This window comes from Triticum urartu, chromosome 7A, assembly GCF_056163025.1.
Source record: "Triticum urartu cultivar PI428250 chromosome 7A, HENAU_Tu73, whole genome shotgun sequence".
Taxonomy (NCBI): Eukaryota; Viridiplantae; Streptophyta; class Magnoliopsida; order Poales; family Poaceae; genus Triticum; species Triticum urartu.
The window spans coordinates 691,082,502-691,099,158 of record NC_141879.1 but is presented as its reverse complement, the minus strand read 5'-3'; the positions used below and the strand labels follow the sequence as shown (position 1 = coordinate 691,099,158).

General features: G+C 45.7%; 1 pseudogene; it reads right to left on the bottom strand.

Annotated features, from left to right (window-relative positions):
• Nucleotides 1-1,594: 1,594 nt before the first annotated feature.
• Nucleotides 1,595-2,785, bottom strand: LOC147961573 (uncharacterized; annotated as a pseudogene).
• Nucleotides 2,786-16,657: the final 13,872 nt, after the last annotated feature.

Here is a 16,657-nt window from a genome sequence, read left to right as displayed (position 1 = left end):
AAAGAGATAAAAAAAATAGCATCTCAGTCTAATCAAACATTGAATACATGATTATTCATGGCGTCATCAAACAATAAAATTTGCCCCCAACACAGAACCCATATAAGCCAAGAAATCTGGAGTAGCACATACCAATCTGGAATTGTTACTCCGATATATGGCTATTCAAGGCGTCATCAAAAGAAACAAAGTTGCATATAACACTGAAAGCACATAATCCATGAAATCTGGAATTGATACTACAGAACAATAAGCTAGAGTTTGTAAGCAATGTGCGCATAAATACAGCCAGTACATCGTAAGAGTTTGCGGTGGCCTTCCAAAAGCATCTGTATATATCGTTGTTCGGGTATAGGTTTACTTCAACCCAGCCAAACGGCCGACAAATGTGTCACTTCCTCCAATTCAAATTAATTGACGCATCCTCTATACAATGCAAAATGAGACTGTATAGAGGATGCGCCAATTAAGTCGGATTGGCGCAGCCTCCATATATACAATGTAAAATGGACATTGTATACAGGATGCGTCAACTAATTTGGATCGGAAGGTGTAGTTAATTTTCCCTCATAGCATGTGACCTCCGATGCAGCTCTAGCTAAAAAGGATTATAGGCGATGGGTTGACTTGACAGGTTGAAACGAAACAATATTTTTGAACTCCCATAGGTACATAGAAAGCAAGCATATATGAAGGGCAAGAGGCCAAGAGCTTAATAAGTCAACTTGGTGACGTCTTACAACCATGCATGTCTCAAACGGGTAGCTAGTATTGGACATTGGGGGCTTCGCAGTACCCCCTACTGCATTTTCATCTACCTCCGTTGGTGATAACACTTGATACCATTCTTCCGGCTACCTGATAAAAATATATGGAAAAATTAGCTTATCATTGCATAGCTTCAGGAGGAAAGAATGTACATTAGTGATATTTCTGCAGAACATGACCGCAGTGCAAGAATCTTCGAGAAGCATATAAGAAAATTTCCAAACTGTTTGGTCCTTATTTATATCTCTGGTGTTTGACGAAGTCTTCTAATAATCTACTCCTATTCCCACAAAAGCATTAACAAAGAAAAATTAGGATGTGATATGCACTGTTGAGAACATGTATCTCCTTTGTAGACTATATATAAAAAATGGTTGGCTGTCCTGACATACATAATACAAATTTTAACCACCATAAAATTGAAGGAGGATAAACCATCTTTTGTTTCTGCAAGGAAACTACTTGAATCCGATGAATCAGGAATCTAAAGCTTGAGTAATGGGGCGACAACCAAGTTTCTATTTCTAGATGATAAAAAGTTTATAGACAGAATTTTATTATAGGAGTTCAATCTGCAACATGGATGCTAAAAAGATTTTTCTTCTTACGCCGAGAAATATTTGTTTTCAAGATTAAAAAATATAATATGGAATATGGAACGATTAAAAAGTAAATCTTGTTAAGCTTGTTATTACTCAACTGCAAGGGCATACTTGCAGCACTAATGGATTTTCTTGGTGTGTTGACTTATTACAAAACAAGCAGAAATAAATAGAAGATCATGGTACGAGATAGCTCAATAAGAGGCAAACCTTGCAAAAGGGCGTCATTCTTTTGGATCACAGTACCCTTCCTTCATCATAGGGAATTTAGGAGGCCAAACCATCATGAAGGGTCTAACTCCATGTATGTATCTATCCTTTTGTGTAACCTCATACACCTTCTTTGCCTCCTTACCTTTAATATCAAACAGGTAGAGGACCCCATCCCACTCCCAGAAAAAGGAACCAAGAATTGACCCCAACTGCATGTACAATAAGAGCAGAATTACCGACATCCTCAAACATTCTAGTTGATATCTTATGATTAACACATATCTCACGCAAACAAGTCCTATCTACAAGTAACCAATTGGTGAGGCCCTTCTTATCCACCATGTGGCACCAGATGCGAAGCTGGGATCCTTTTACATGGATCAGATGGACACCGGAATCATTTGCAAGTGACAGATCTGTGCTCGTACAGTCCACCTCTCCTGGGAGGTTAACGATCGACAAGCTTGATGATGCAAGATCTAGCGAGACTAACTTATAAATGCCGCTCGCGTTGGCCAGATTATAGATTTTGTCATGAACAATCAAACTAGTAGATAACAGTTCAATTTGGAAGATGTCAGTTACAGCCGAACAGTATATGGCCCAGATATCGCCCTGTAACACATAGACATCCAAAACTGACTGCTCCTGTTCATACCCTAGGGCCAAATAGAAGTAGCGATCACCGCTGACACTGGGGACGATGTCATGTTCATAGTATGCGAAGCCGTCGTGTATCCTGGTGTCAGGGATTGGTGGAAGGATGACTATATACCTCGCAGGGTACAGGGGGCAGCGAACCCTTGTCGTGAGTGTGGGTGGAGCACCCTGGTGGTACATGCCAGAGGTGATGAGAGGAGGCCATTCCAGCACTCCACGTTGTGCCAGTCGCAGCCCAATGCGTCCAAATCAAAGCTAGCACGGCGGACGACGGTGGCAAGCTCAGGGGGCTGAGGCAACGGCACGAACCGCGGGTGTTCGCTGTTCGTGTTGACGTAGAATCCGAGGAGGTGGGGCGGGTGCAAGACGCCGAACTGGCGGAGGAAGGGGGGCGCGGAGGCGAGGCGGAGCCAGCGCTTACAGACGAGGGCGGCGCGGACGAGGCTGGTGGGGAAGGCGACATGGAGGAGGATCTCGCCGAGGAGATCATCGTCTTCGAGCACAGCCGAGATCACCGGCGCCGGCGCCTCCTTTCCCTCCATCTCCGCTGAAGGTTAGGGTTTTACGCCACTGGCGGATTGACAATTTGGTCGCCAGGGCAACTCTCAGATTGACAATGCTATTGTGTTAGGGTTTTTCGTATACCTTCAGGACTCATTTCTAATCCGTAAACAGTCCGTTCAATCTTATACATGTATTATAATACAACAACAACGGAGATTCTTTTGTCTTTCTTTCTCGTTCAAAAAAAGGACTGTTTTCTAAGCGGTGAACAGTCAAATTCTCTCGCCAAACTACATTGTTTTCTTGTCTTTCTTCTTCCTGTCAGATGGTGAAAAAAGCGGAGACACATTTGGGCAAGCCGGAGGCGATGACAATGGCATGGGAGAGGGTATTGATTTTTTTTAAACTAACATGTATTATATAGCAAATTTGGAAAGTATAGGACTGAACGCATAAATTTCAGATTCCGGCAAAAAAATGCATAAATTTCAGAAGTATGACCCCGTCGGCCACTAGAAGGCAGAAGACATGGTTTTCGGCCATAGGTGGGCCGAAGTCGGCTCGTCGACCACCTGTTGGCCGAAGAGAGGCCTAGCTGGGCCGAAGAGGCATTGTCGGTGGGCTGCTGACCGAAGAGGGGCCCGCCGGCCTAGCAGCGGCCGAAGAAGGCTGCCTTCGGCCGCGCGCGACCAACAAGGTCTTCAGCCTCCACGCGACCGAAGACATGTGGATAAGGCCGAAGTGTCGTCTCCTTCCTCTGGCTCGCGAGCTCCTCCTCTATCTCTCTCGTTCCACTCTGTACTGGCCACCCCCGCGCCGATCTCCTCTGTGTTCCACCCATTTTCCCATCCAAGCGGCAGAATCAATAGATTGTAGCAATCCCCGGCGGCCTACGGTTTTTTTTGCTATGGGGTAGTTATTTGTATGTACGTGAGGAGGAGACATGGTGGGGTGGAGGAGGTGCGGCTAGGCAGGAGGTGGTGGGGTGGAGAAGGAGCGGTTGGGGAGGAGGTGGTGGTGAGGAGGAGGTGCAGCTGGGGAGGAGGTGGTGGTAAAGGTGGAGGTGCAGTGGTGTTGTCTAGTGGTGCAAGTACTCCGTGAGGTTGCCGGTGCCGCTGAGTTGAAGAGAGGAGCAAGAAGCAGGAGAGACAGGCGACGAAGGTATAACCATGTCGTCATATTTTTTGTCTAAGTTGCAGAGTTTTGTTTAGTTAGTCTTAATTTGTCTGTGGTGTCATTTTAGTGATTAATGAGAAGATGGAAATGTCTGACAGGTGAAGATGTCCGAATCAGTAAATTTGTCTATTTACTACACCCTGGTAGTGTTCGATATAATGAGTTGGGGGTTGATCTTAGCGAGTATAAAATTGCGTGATGACACTTCCAGACCCGGACAGACTGGACATTCACTAGTAGAAAACGAGCCATTAGTACCGGTTTGTAAGGGCCTTTAGTGCCGGTTATGGAACCGGCACTAACATTTCGGCACTAAAGGCCCCCCCTTTAGTACCGGTTCGGCACGAACCGGCGCTAAAGTGCCACCACGTGGCGTGAGCTCGCGCCCTGGTACGGGGGTTACCAACCGGTACTAAAGGTTTTTTTTTTGAATTTTATTTTGAAAATTTTGGAATTTTTTTTTGATTTTTGATTTTTCTGAATTATTTGATGATTTAGTCTCTAATCACCTCTCTTAACTGCTCAATTGTGGATCACTCATTCCAAATCATCTAACTTCCCGATCGGTCACCCATCCCTCTCACTACTCCAGCCCGAGCACGCTTAACTTTCAGGTTCTATTCTCCTTCATTTCCGAGTCTGCACTTGTTGTTTTCTGACAATAGTAAGATGTCAATCCTATTAACCCTCAGGAGTTTAGCTTGAGCATGAAGTCACACATTTCACCGTTTGAGTTTGAAACTATTATTCTAAAAAAACAGTAATTATTTAGTAACGCTAATATTTCTTGAATAAGTTTGACCATAGTTTGACCATAGTTTGATCACAGTTTGACCAGATTTGACCAAAATTGAAATAACTAAAATAATTATTTAGTAACACTAATATTCTAGAATAATTAGTTTGACCATTGTTTGACCACAGTTTGCCCACTGTTTGAATATTTTTCAATTTTTTCCACTCTAGATCTTAAAAGCCCCGTAACTTTTTTCTATTAGGTTTTTGAGGATTTTGCAAATGTTTAACGGGGTTCCCCGTAACTTTTTGAGTAGATGATTTTTCATATAAAAAACTTTTTCATCCGAGTTAGTATGCAAAAGTTATGCCCATTTTTACAAATTTCAGAGAGATTTTGCAAATAAAGTCAAAATTCACATTTGCAAATTTTCCCAACAACTAGACCACATATCACATGAGAAACTTATTTTCTTTTATTTTTTTGACATTTCCATTATTTTCTTTTATTTTTTTAAACTGAAAAGGCGATCCGGGGGGGTAGAGTTTGAAAATGGGACCTTTAGTACCGGTTCGTGGCACGAACCGGTACTATAGGTTAGACCCCTTTAGTATCGGTTCGTGGCACGAACCGGTACTAAAGGGTAGACCTTTAGTACCGGTTCGTGCCACGAACCGGTACTAAAGGTGATCGTGGGGGCCCGGCCTGACGCCAGCCTGCCACCACCCCTTTAGTGCCGGTTCGTGCCACGAACCGGTACTAAAGGTTCAACACGAACCGGCATTAATGCAAATCCGTTCGAACCGGCACTAATGGTACCATTAGTACCGGCTCAAATACAAACCGGCACTAATGTGCTTCACGTTTGACCCTTTTTCTACTAGTGATTAGACAGTTGAAGTACTGGTTGACTACTAGTTTTGGGCTGGATCCAGAAGTATGTTCCGTCAGTATTCATGCAATGTGGACCAAATCTTGTAAAAATGTCAAGTGGGAGTTGATGCCGATAGATAGGAGCCAGCATTGGTTGACCATGTTAAGTCGTTGCCCAGACCGAAGAATCCACCCATATGCCCTAGTGCAACATGTGGCGAAGGAGGAGAATACTGTACAACTCCACAGGGTGTATGAACCCGGCTAAGGCAGTCAAGTGGCTAACGAGATTTATTTATCCGGGTGACAGCCACCAGATGTGGATGCTAGCCAACCTGAGAAGAGGAGGAAGGGAAGGAAATGCATAGGGTGATGGAGGAAGAGGACGAGGATGGATTCTGGAAATTTCGAGGTTGAAGTGGAGGTACCGATTCCTTCTACATGGGATCAGGACATATCCACCGGCCTTACGGTCAATGATGTCCATGAGACTCCATGGCAGTATAATCTGAACAAAGTCTAGATAGGGGCTATGTTTGATACAAAGAAAAAACTAAAGTATGCGGTGATAAAGTGGGCCATGTCTACGCAGAGGGTTTTCCGGACACACATATCAGCCAGCAAACTGTTGGGTTATGTAGTAATTTCAAAAAAAATCCTACGCACACGTAAGATCATGGTGATGCATAGCAACGAGAGGGGAGAGTATTTTCCACGTACCCTCATAGACCAAAAGCGGAAGCATTAGCACTACGCGGTTGATGTAGTCGTACGTCTTCACGGTCCGACCGGCGGGGACGGCGCGCCGGCGAGCTTGGCGGCGGAGGCTGCGGGGCGGCCGTCACGGGCGCGGGCGCGTGGGCGCCGAGCGGGCGACGGTGGAGGCCACCGGGCCTTGGGGGTCCGCTGCGGGCAGCAGCGGGCCGGCGGCACGGGACACGTAGCAGCAGCGGATTGGAAGGGCGGCGGTGGTGGACGTGTCCGGCTGCGCCCGGACGTGTCCAGCGGCGGAGAGGGACTAGGTCTAGGGTTTCATCGGGAATTTCGGAGGGGAAGATGTTTTTATAGGTAGATGGAGCTAGGAGAGTCCAAATGGAGTGTGGTTTTCGGCCACACGATCGTGATTGAACGGCCGAGAGGATGCAGGGGGTTTGGATGGGTTTTGGGCCACTTTGGACGGGTGTTGGACTGCAACACACAAGAGGCCTTTACGGTTCCCCGATTAACCGTTGGAGTATCAAACGGACTCCAAATGGCACGAAACTTGACAGGCGGTCTACCGGTGGTGTACCAAGGCCGCTTGGCAAATCTCGGTTCATTTTGAGAAAGTTTAACACCCGCACATGAAAAGAGGAAAAAGGGGGCGTGGGAGGACGTAGGAGTGCCGGAATGCAAAACGGACAACAGGGAAAATGCTCGGACGCATGAGACGAACACGTATGCAAATGCGATGAACATGATGACATGATATGATATGCATGCCTTGGACAAAAAGCAAAACAAAGACAAAACCCAACCACGAGGGAATATCATAACTTATAGGCGAGAATGGCAAGAGTCGAAGTACAAATATTGTAAGTTACATCCGGGGCATTACACAATCCCTCAGCGGTTATTTGCAAGATCAAATTTTATAGTGGTAGATTGATAGATAGAACACAAAATAAATAAAATTGCAGCATGGTATTTTTTGATATTAATATATGATAAAAGAAGACCTGGGGGACATAGTTTTCACTAGAGGCTTCTCTCTTGAAAACATCATACGGTGGGTAAACAAATTACTCTTGGCAATTGATAGAAAAGCAAATAATCATGACGATATCCAAGGCAATGATCAGGTATACAGGCATCACATCCGAAACAAGTAGACCGAAATGATTCTGCATCTACTGCTATTACTCCACACATCGACCGCTATCCCGCATGCATCTAGAGTATTAAATTCATAAAGAACGGAGTAATGCCTTAAGCAAGATGACATGATGTAATCAAAGTAAACTTATGCATGAATAAACCCCATCTTTTTATCCTTAATGGCAATGATGCAAATATGTGTCATGTCACTACTAGAAAAAAGGCTGCTAGTGGCGCACCTATTTTGGCTATTAATGGCGCACTATAGGTGCGCCACTATTATCACGCCACTACTAATAAATAGTAATGGCGCATGCCTGGTGCGCCACTGTTAATCTACATAATAGTGGTGCACCACCTGGTGCGCCATTACTATCCCAGACACTAATGGAGCAGTTAAAGTGTGCCATTACTAGGCCCAAAAGTGCGCCACTGCTGTTACTCCAAGGGGCCATGTGTACCTTGTGCTCTGGGTTACTAATGGCGAACTTTTTGAGAATGCGCCACTAGTGTGTTTATTTCTGTGTGCCACTAAAGTGCAATATCACTGGTAGAAAAAGGGCCTATAGTCCCGGTTCGTAAGGGCCTTTAGTCCCGGTTCCTGAACCGGGACTAAAGTGTCGGTACTAATGCCCTGACCCTTTAGTCCCGGTTCAATCCAGAACCGGGACTAAAGGGCGCGGCCACGTGGAGCTCCACCTTTAGTCCCGGTTGGTGACAGACTAGAGGTTAAAATAATTCAGAAGTTTGAAAATAAAAAAAAATTCAAAAAAAAGGGACTAAAGGAAATTTTATGATTTTTTTTTTGAAAAAAAATTTGAAATTTTTTTTTGAATTTTTTTTTATTTTCAAACTTCTGAATTATTTTAACCTCTAGTCTGTAATCACCACCCCTCATCACTTCTTAATTTATCCTCTAATCACCCCTCATCACTCCAAATCATCTAACTTCCCGAAAGGTCACCCATCCTCCCACTCCCCCAGCCTGAGCACGCTTAACTTCCGGGTTCTATTCTCCCTCGCTCCAAGTCTGCACTTGTTGTTTTCCTGACAATAGTAAGATGTCAATCCTATTCACCTTCAGGAATTTTGCTTGAGCATGAAGTGACACATTTCACTGTTTGAGTTTGAAACTATTGTTTTAAAAAACAATAATTATTTAGTAACACTAATATTTCTTGAATAATTAGTTTGACCATTGTTTGACCACAGTTTGACCAGATTTGACCAAAATTGAAATAACTAAAATAATTATTTAGTAACACTAATATTCTAGAATAATTAGTTTGACGATTGTTTGACCACAGTTTGCCCACTATTTGAATATTTTTCAATTTTTTCCACTCTAGATCTTAAAAGCCCCGTAACTTTTTTTTCTATTAGGTTTTTGAGGATTTTGAAAAGTTATGCCCATTTTTACAAATTTCAGAGAGATTTTGCAAATAAAGTCAAAATTCACATTTGCAAATTTTCCCAACAACTAGACCACATATCACATGAGAAACTTATTTTCTTTTATTTTTTTTTTGACATTTCCATTATTTTCTTTTATTTTTTTTAAAACAGAAAAGGCGATCCACGGGGGGGGGGGGTAGAGTTTGAAAATGGGACCTTTAGTACCGGTTCGTGGCACGATCCGGGACTAAAGGTCTCAACCCCATTAGTCCCGGTTCGTGCCTCAAACCTGGACTAAAGGTCTAATCTTTAGTCCCGGTTTGAGGCACGAACCGGGACTAAAGGTCATCGCACCCTTTAGTCCCAGTTCATGTCTTAAACCGGGACTAAAGGGCCCGAGTGAACCGGGACTAATGCCTTAGCCGCACGAACCGGGACCAATGCTCACATTAGTCCCGGTTCTAGACTGAACCGGGACTAATGGGCTGAGCCGGCCTGGACCATAGCCCTGTTTTCTACTAGTGTATGGTGCGCCACTACTATGAATATTAGGATTTTTTTTGCTTTTTTGATATTTGCACAGGTTACAAAATGCATTACAACAAAGAATATAAACAGCACAACATATAAACAGCAGATTTATCGAATACAATAGAAGATTAGTCTCCAAATACAATTCATCATATTAGTCTCCGAATTCAAAATACCGAACAAAGTTAGAACATTACAAGCGAGTTTGTCTTCACACTACAAGTCGATATCTAAACTACCATCACATAGAAGAGGGTTGCGGTCACGATGAGCATCATCATGATGAAACTAATCTTCATCTGGTTCCTCCTCCGCTCCTTCCTCTCTCCCGCTAGATAGCGTCGTATCTAGCTTCCGCCTCCGCCCTAGTTGCATGCCCTTTGTAACTGTTACCGTTGAAACGCTGAACCTGTCTCTGACACTCCTCCTAGTCGTCGTAGACTCCGGGAACCTCACCCTTGTACACGACATACGACGACATCTCTATGCACTAGACAAACGAAACGTTAGTAGCAATTCACAGATAATATATAAGCAATATATAAGTATGCAACAAAATGATCGGAAGAGAAAAGCAACACATTAATAGCACGATTCATGGTCCTACTAATAAATAGCATCGATTACATATAAGTTGAACGACTGTCCAAACTAAAGAGACACACAAGTTCATTAAATTTTAATTACAACATGAGCTAATCGATATTTCAGAACTACATAGCATCAATACTTTCGACTCGACTTAGGGACCGGAGCATGGATGTAGTCGCCGTCTTTCATGATGGTCATGAATGTGCGGTCGTTGTCAGCCTGCATTTGTAGCTTTGCTTCTATTTCACTGTTGGACGGTTGATATTTGAGGTAGAACTGCCCCGAGGTACAAACGACATCTTGATAGACGATTTCCGCAAACTCCGACTGGATGCGAAAGAATTCTTGTCTGATGTCCTCGTCCTGGATTGCCGACAAGCGTGCGGCCTATTCTTTGAGATTATTTGGTAGCATAAGGTGATTATGGTCCCGTATGATCGCCCGCATGTGATGGAGGGCGTAGTAGGCATCCTTCTGACTGCCAGGCGGCTGCTTGACGCAGGGGAACATCGTTACGTGGGTGAACACGTGCTTGTCGTACCTACAAATTGGCCTCCTGAAGGTGTCTCCAGATTTGGCGTAGCCGAGGAGAGCATCATCAAGAAATTTCTTGTATATTTGTGTAGTCTTTCTTCGACTGGCGGTCTGAGTCGAAATACGTGGCCATGGAATATTTCGGGCTTAAGAGGATGAGTGTAAAATGTGTGTCACTGCACAAAACACGGAATGTTAGAAAAAGAAAGAACGATCGAAATCTAAGAAATCATATGTTACGGGGTGGTGAGGGGATGGCTTCCTCAGAAAGTAAGGCACAAGGAAGTTATCCTTATCTGGGTTCACCAGAATGACGCCTTCGAGGTATGAACTTGCGACTTGCCGGTCCCCAGTGCTGCCCAAGATGTTGGCACGCATGTAGAAGGGGTCGACTATCACGATGTCCGGGGTCTTGTCTCTAATGATCCGCATCTCCGTACTGCGCGAAAATAGCCGAATGAAGGTGTAGTGCAGCAGATAGAGGTTAAACATAACGAAGATGTCATCAAACCGCAGGACGATCATATGCCCGATGGTGCTATCGACAAAGCCCTTTCCCTCTGGCACCTTGGCCACGAAAACCGGGTATGTCACATCATTCTCGGAGAGACGTCACTTCTCCATAGAAAGAACACAGTCATGCAGACTCCGCATAGCACTGGTTGCAGCATTGAGCAGATTAGTTAGTAGCATCAGCCTACCCGCCACATGCACCCTCCTCGAGATATCCTTAGGTATTGGTGGCCCGTCCTGAGCACGGATCGTACTAGGTGCCGGCTGGCTCGCACCCTTGTTATTTTTTCTTTTTCATCCCTTCTGCTTCTTCTGCTGTAATGGGATTGAGTTCTGCTTAGAGACCACCTTCTTGAGTGTGTTGGGACTGATAATATTTCGCACCTCGGCTATTTCAGTCTTGATGAAGGCGGCAGCTGGAGGCGTCTCCTGAGAACTGAACGCCAGACGATACCTGTTGCAATTGGGTTTCTCCGCGGTGCCAGCTAGATCGCGATCATCTTTTGCAGGGTTGGGTTCTTGAGAAGGAGGCCCCAAGAATTCATCACCGTACCCATGTTCGTTGATGTACTTATCGATGTTGGAAAATGTACCATCGTCGTCCGGATCCTGTGCCATATGCATGTCTGGATCAGCTGACGGCGGTAGCATTGCGGCGGTCTAGCCATGGCTTGGTGCCGGCACGACTGGCGGTGTTGTCTATGGGGTGGTGTCCCCCGCCCCCAAACGAATCTGGCTCTCCGGCCAAAGCATTGACCAGTTTAAGCAGGTGCTGAGGGTCATCACATCATCTTCGTCAGCCCCAGGGGGTCGATACGGAGGTAACAAGTCGTCGCAGCCCCGCAGCACCCGAACCAGTTGAACTATACATGGTAAGTGGCATCGGATTACCGTGGAACACGCGGTTGCCCGATTTAACGATTTTGGCCTTGGCAACATCGATCAACTCGCCGTCCACAAAGTGCAGGAGAGTGCATGGAACGTTGGCGGCGCCCTGCAAAAACATGTAGTGAATCAGGGATGCCCAGTCAAACGCAAGGAGATGAACTCATCGGCCGAGGCTTAGTTACCGTGATGGCGTCGAGCTCGGCTAATGTCGAGGCACCGCCAACGGCGGGCGTGCAAGTGACGGAGGCGCCGCTTGCTGCCGATGTGTCGGCCGGCGTATTCTTCCCTCACCCGGGTGCATTAAGCTCCAATGCCGGCGCCGATGCCGGAGACACCAATGCCGCCTCCGCCAGAGACACCAATGCTAGCGCGTTGTGCGAGTTGCTGCGCATGAAGCTGGGAATCGGGGGTGTCCCATGTTGGCCGCCCGCAATCTAGCCCCGCAGCCCCTCAAGGAAGCAAGGCATAATGGCGGTGATCGTCGCTCCCACTTGGTCTCGCACTTGCTCTTGGACTATCTCCGGAATCCGCGCCACTTGTTCCTTGAGTTCTTTAACCTCGTGCTCCTGGCTTTCCGAACTGGTCTTTCTCTCCTTTCGCCCATCCTTATAGTATTTCGACCATTTCATGGACAAGCCTTTGCCGGCCACACAACCAGCTGACGATGGCTTACTGAACTTATCCTTGTGTTTCATTACGTTAACGCCCTATTTAAAGTGGTGTCCCAAGGGGCAAACGGGGAGCTCTGAGACCCCGCGCTACTGCTTTCTGTTTCCTACGGAAGGAACGTGAACCATTTAGAAATTTGGCTTCATTAATTAGAATGCAACCTGATACGTCTCCAACATATCTATAATTTTTTATTGCTCCGTGCTATATTATCTACTATTTTGGACATTATTGGGCTTTATTATCCACTTTTATATTATTTTTGGGAAAAACCTATTAACTGGAGGCCCAGCCCAGAATTGCTCATTTTTTCCTGTTTTAGGGTTTCGAAGAAAAGGAATACCAAACGGAATGAAACCTTCGGGAACGTGATTTTCTCACCGAATACAACTCAGGAGACTTGGACCCTACGTCAAGGCACGTAACAGGAGGCCACGAGGTAGGGGGCGCGCCCTACCCTACTAGGCGCGTCCCCCACCCTCGTGGGCCCCTTGTTGCTCCACCGACGTACTTCTTCCTCCTATATATACCCACGTACCCCCAAACGATCAGATATAGAGCCAAAACCCTAATTCCACCGCCGCAACTTTCTGTATCCACGAGATCCCATCTTGGGGCCTATTTCGGAGCTCCGCCGGAGGGGGCATCGATCACGGTGGGCTTCTACATCAACACGATAGCCTCTCCGATGAAGTGTGAGTAGTTTACTTCAAACCTACGGGTCCATAGTTAGTAGCTAGATGGCTTCTTCTCTCTTTTTGGATCTCAATACAATGTTCTCCCCTCTCTTGTGGAGATCTATTCGATGTTATCTTCTTTTTGCCGTGTGTTTGTTGAGACCGGTGAATTGTGGGTTTATGATCAAGTCTATCTATGAATTATAATTGAATCTTCTCTGAATTCGTTTATGTATGATTGGTTATCTTTGTAAGTCTCTTCGAATTATCAGTTTTGTTTGGCCTACTAGATTGATCTTTCTTGCAATGGCAGAAGTACTTAGCTTTGGGTTCAATCTTGCGGTGTCCTTTCCCGGTGACAGTAAGGGCAGCAAGGCACATATTGTATTGTTGCCATCGAGGATAATAAGATGGGGTTTTCTTCGTATTGCATGAGTCTATCCCTCTACATCATGTCATCTTGCTTAAGGCATTACTCTGTTTTTACTTAATACTCTAGATGCATGCTGGATAGCGATCGATGAGTGGAGTAATATTAGTAGATGCAGGCAGGAGTCGGTCTACTTGTCTCGGACGTGATGCTTATATACATGATCATACCTAGATATTCTCATAACTATGCTCAATTCTGTCAATTGCTCAACAGTAATTTGTTCACCCACCATAGAATACTTATGCTCTCGAGAGAAGCCACTAGTGAAACCTATGGCCCCTGGGTCTATCTTTATCATATCAATCTCCTACTACTTAGTTATTTACTTTGCTATTTACTTTGCCTTCATTTTACTTTGCATCTTTATCATAAAAATACCAAACATTTTATGTTATCATATCTATCAGATCTCACTCTCGTAAGTGGCCCTATAGGGATTGACAACCCCTATTTGCGTTGGTTGCGAGGATTTATTTGTTTTGTGTAGGTACGAGGGACTCGCGCGTAGCCTCCTACTGGATTGATACCTTGCTTCTCAAAAACTAAGGAAAATACTTAGGCTACTTTGCTGCATCATCCCTTCCTCTTTGGGGAAAACCAACGCAGTGCTAAAAGAGGTAGCACAACCATATGGAGCTAATTACGTGGGGGTGTATCCCTTACCAGAACAAGCTCAAGCGCCTTCACCTTCGGATCCGTGGTAAGCTCCTTTGTTACCAGGTCCACCTTGTACCGGGCCCTGACGTAGTTCCTGGTCTGCTTTTCATGGTATTTATTGAAGAGGGGCGGTAGGCCTTGCTCGGCACGCTCCGTGTCCTCCTTGTCCCATTTAGGTACCGCCACTCTGTAACCGCCGGGACCGAGTTTGTGGACCCCTAAGTTCAAGTCCCGCATATCTTTCCCCCACTGACTTGATTCCGCAGATGCGTTGCTCTTGCACTTGATCTTGAACTCCAGGTAGTCAGCTTCGCTGATCGAAGGATTTGTCTCCTTGATCTTCTCATAACTATCACCACTTAGAATCCTTCTCTTCACCGTGGCTCTCCAAGTAGCCAGGGCCGTGCTCATCTTCGTGAGGGCGGCACTATTCACTTTATTCCCTGAGAGGCGTGTGTTTGCGAAGTCACCGGGGAACTTGTATCGTTCGTGCAGCTTCGTGAAGAGGAGGTTGCGCAAATTCCCTCGGTCACGATGCCTTAGGTTCTCGGTGTTGATCGAGACGGTGCTCCAGAGAATGCACCCGAGTTGTCTCGCGTACCCACTGACTAATTCTTTGGGTGCCGTTGGATGCCCACTGGAGGACACTTCAGTAAATTCCTCCTTGACGGTGCATTGCACGTTCGTGCGTCGGTCCTTCCGTTGCCTCTTCGGTTGGTTGCCATCTGTGTGTTCGCTGCCATCATCAGTGGTGGCATCCCCGACTGCACCATCAGTGCTGTCATCCCCGACGCCACTAGGGGTTGTGTAGTCGGGATTGGTGTCTTCCGCGGCGTCCTCATAGCGGTGGGGTTGTTCCTCCATCATATGGGACAGCTCCCATAATGGTTTGCCCGAACCGCCGGCCTCATCGTTGTCGGCCATGTTCACTCTAAATAGGAAAAAAGGCTACTAGAGTTATTGTATGAGATCAGGGTAGTATCTATTCTTCTAGCCTATATATTTTCACATTACAGGTTATAAACACCCCTTTACCCAAAAGATTGTTCCAAGTGCACTATTGCTATCCTACTAGGTGCACTATTGCAGGTTATATATTTTCTATCCTACTAAGTGCACTATTGCTCTTGTTGCAGGAACAAAAAATATTTTGCATTTCAACATAAGGGAAAAGTATAAAAGCCACTTAGAAATACTTGCTTTGTAGAAATAACATTGTCTATAAATGTTGATTAATTTTTGTTTCAGTTGAGAATCGGGCACCTTCTAGGTCAAGAAAATTGGGCATGACCTTTGCTAATTTTCTTGACCTAGGAGTGCCCCATTCTGAACCGAAACGGAAATTAATCAACATTTCAGGAGAAAGGGGTAAATATTTGTCCCTGCATAAAATATTGAATTGAAGGAGCCTTAGTTCAGTTGTGGCGCCCCTGAAATTTTGGGGAACTGCAACAGATAGATTCAGTACTTTTCAGTGCATAACCAGTAGCAGCAATAGCAAGAGGCAGCAACTAATTAATAGCTTAAATTGAGTAGCAGGCATCAGCACAAGTTGTAGCCTTAACAACATCAAGAAGCAACATAAGCAGTAGCAGCAGGCAGCAACACTACATCACCACACTAGCTAATTAGGACTACATTAGCTACCTAAGCAGTAGCAAGCAGCAACACTAGAAGTACACTAGCTAATTAACAACTAATTAGCACTACACTAACAGTGTAGCAGTAGCAGCAGCATACCACCACCATCAACAACAAGTGCATATAAAAATAACCACCACCAGCAGAGTAGGAAGAGCTCACCAGCCGGCGCAAAGAATAGCAGTGCAGTAGCAGAGGAGCTCGACGACAAGCAGCATCAACAAGGCAGAGGAGCTCAGGGAAGAACAACTACATCAACAGTAGCAACATCAGCAACAACAGGTTAAGAATGAAAAAATAAGAATAAGAAACAAATCAAAAAAACATTTTTGTTTCCTTTGGAAGCCGACGGTGACGGTGGTTGAGCACGGCTTTGAGAGGAACGGTGCGGCAGGGAGAGGAGCAACGATGAGACAACGCGGGTAGCCAAGCACCACCGAAACCCTAGCCGTCGGCAACCAGGGTAGAAGGATAGGAGCGATGTGATGGTCCAAAGGAGAAGAAAGGTGCGGCGGTGTAGGAGAGAGGAATGGCGCAGCGGCTAGGTGAGCACCACCGAAACCCTAGACGGTGGCGACCACAGGAGATAGCACGACGGTGGTGAGGAGAGGAACGACGCGGCAGGGAGAAGATATGGTGGCGGAGGAGACCGACCAGTGGGCTCTAGCTGGCGGGCTCAGGCGATTTGGGGGCGGCGGCGATGGCTATTTGGGGACGACACGTGGGGCGATTGTCATTG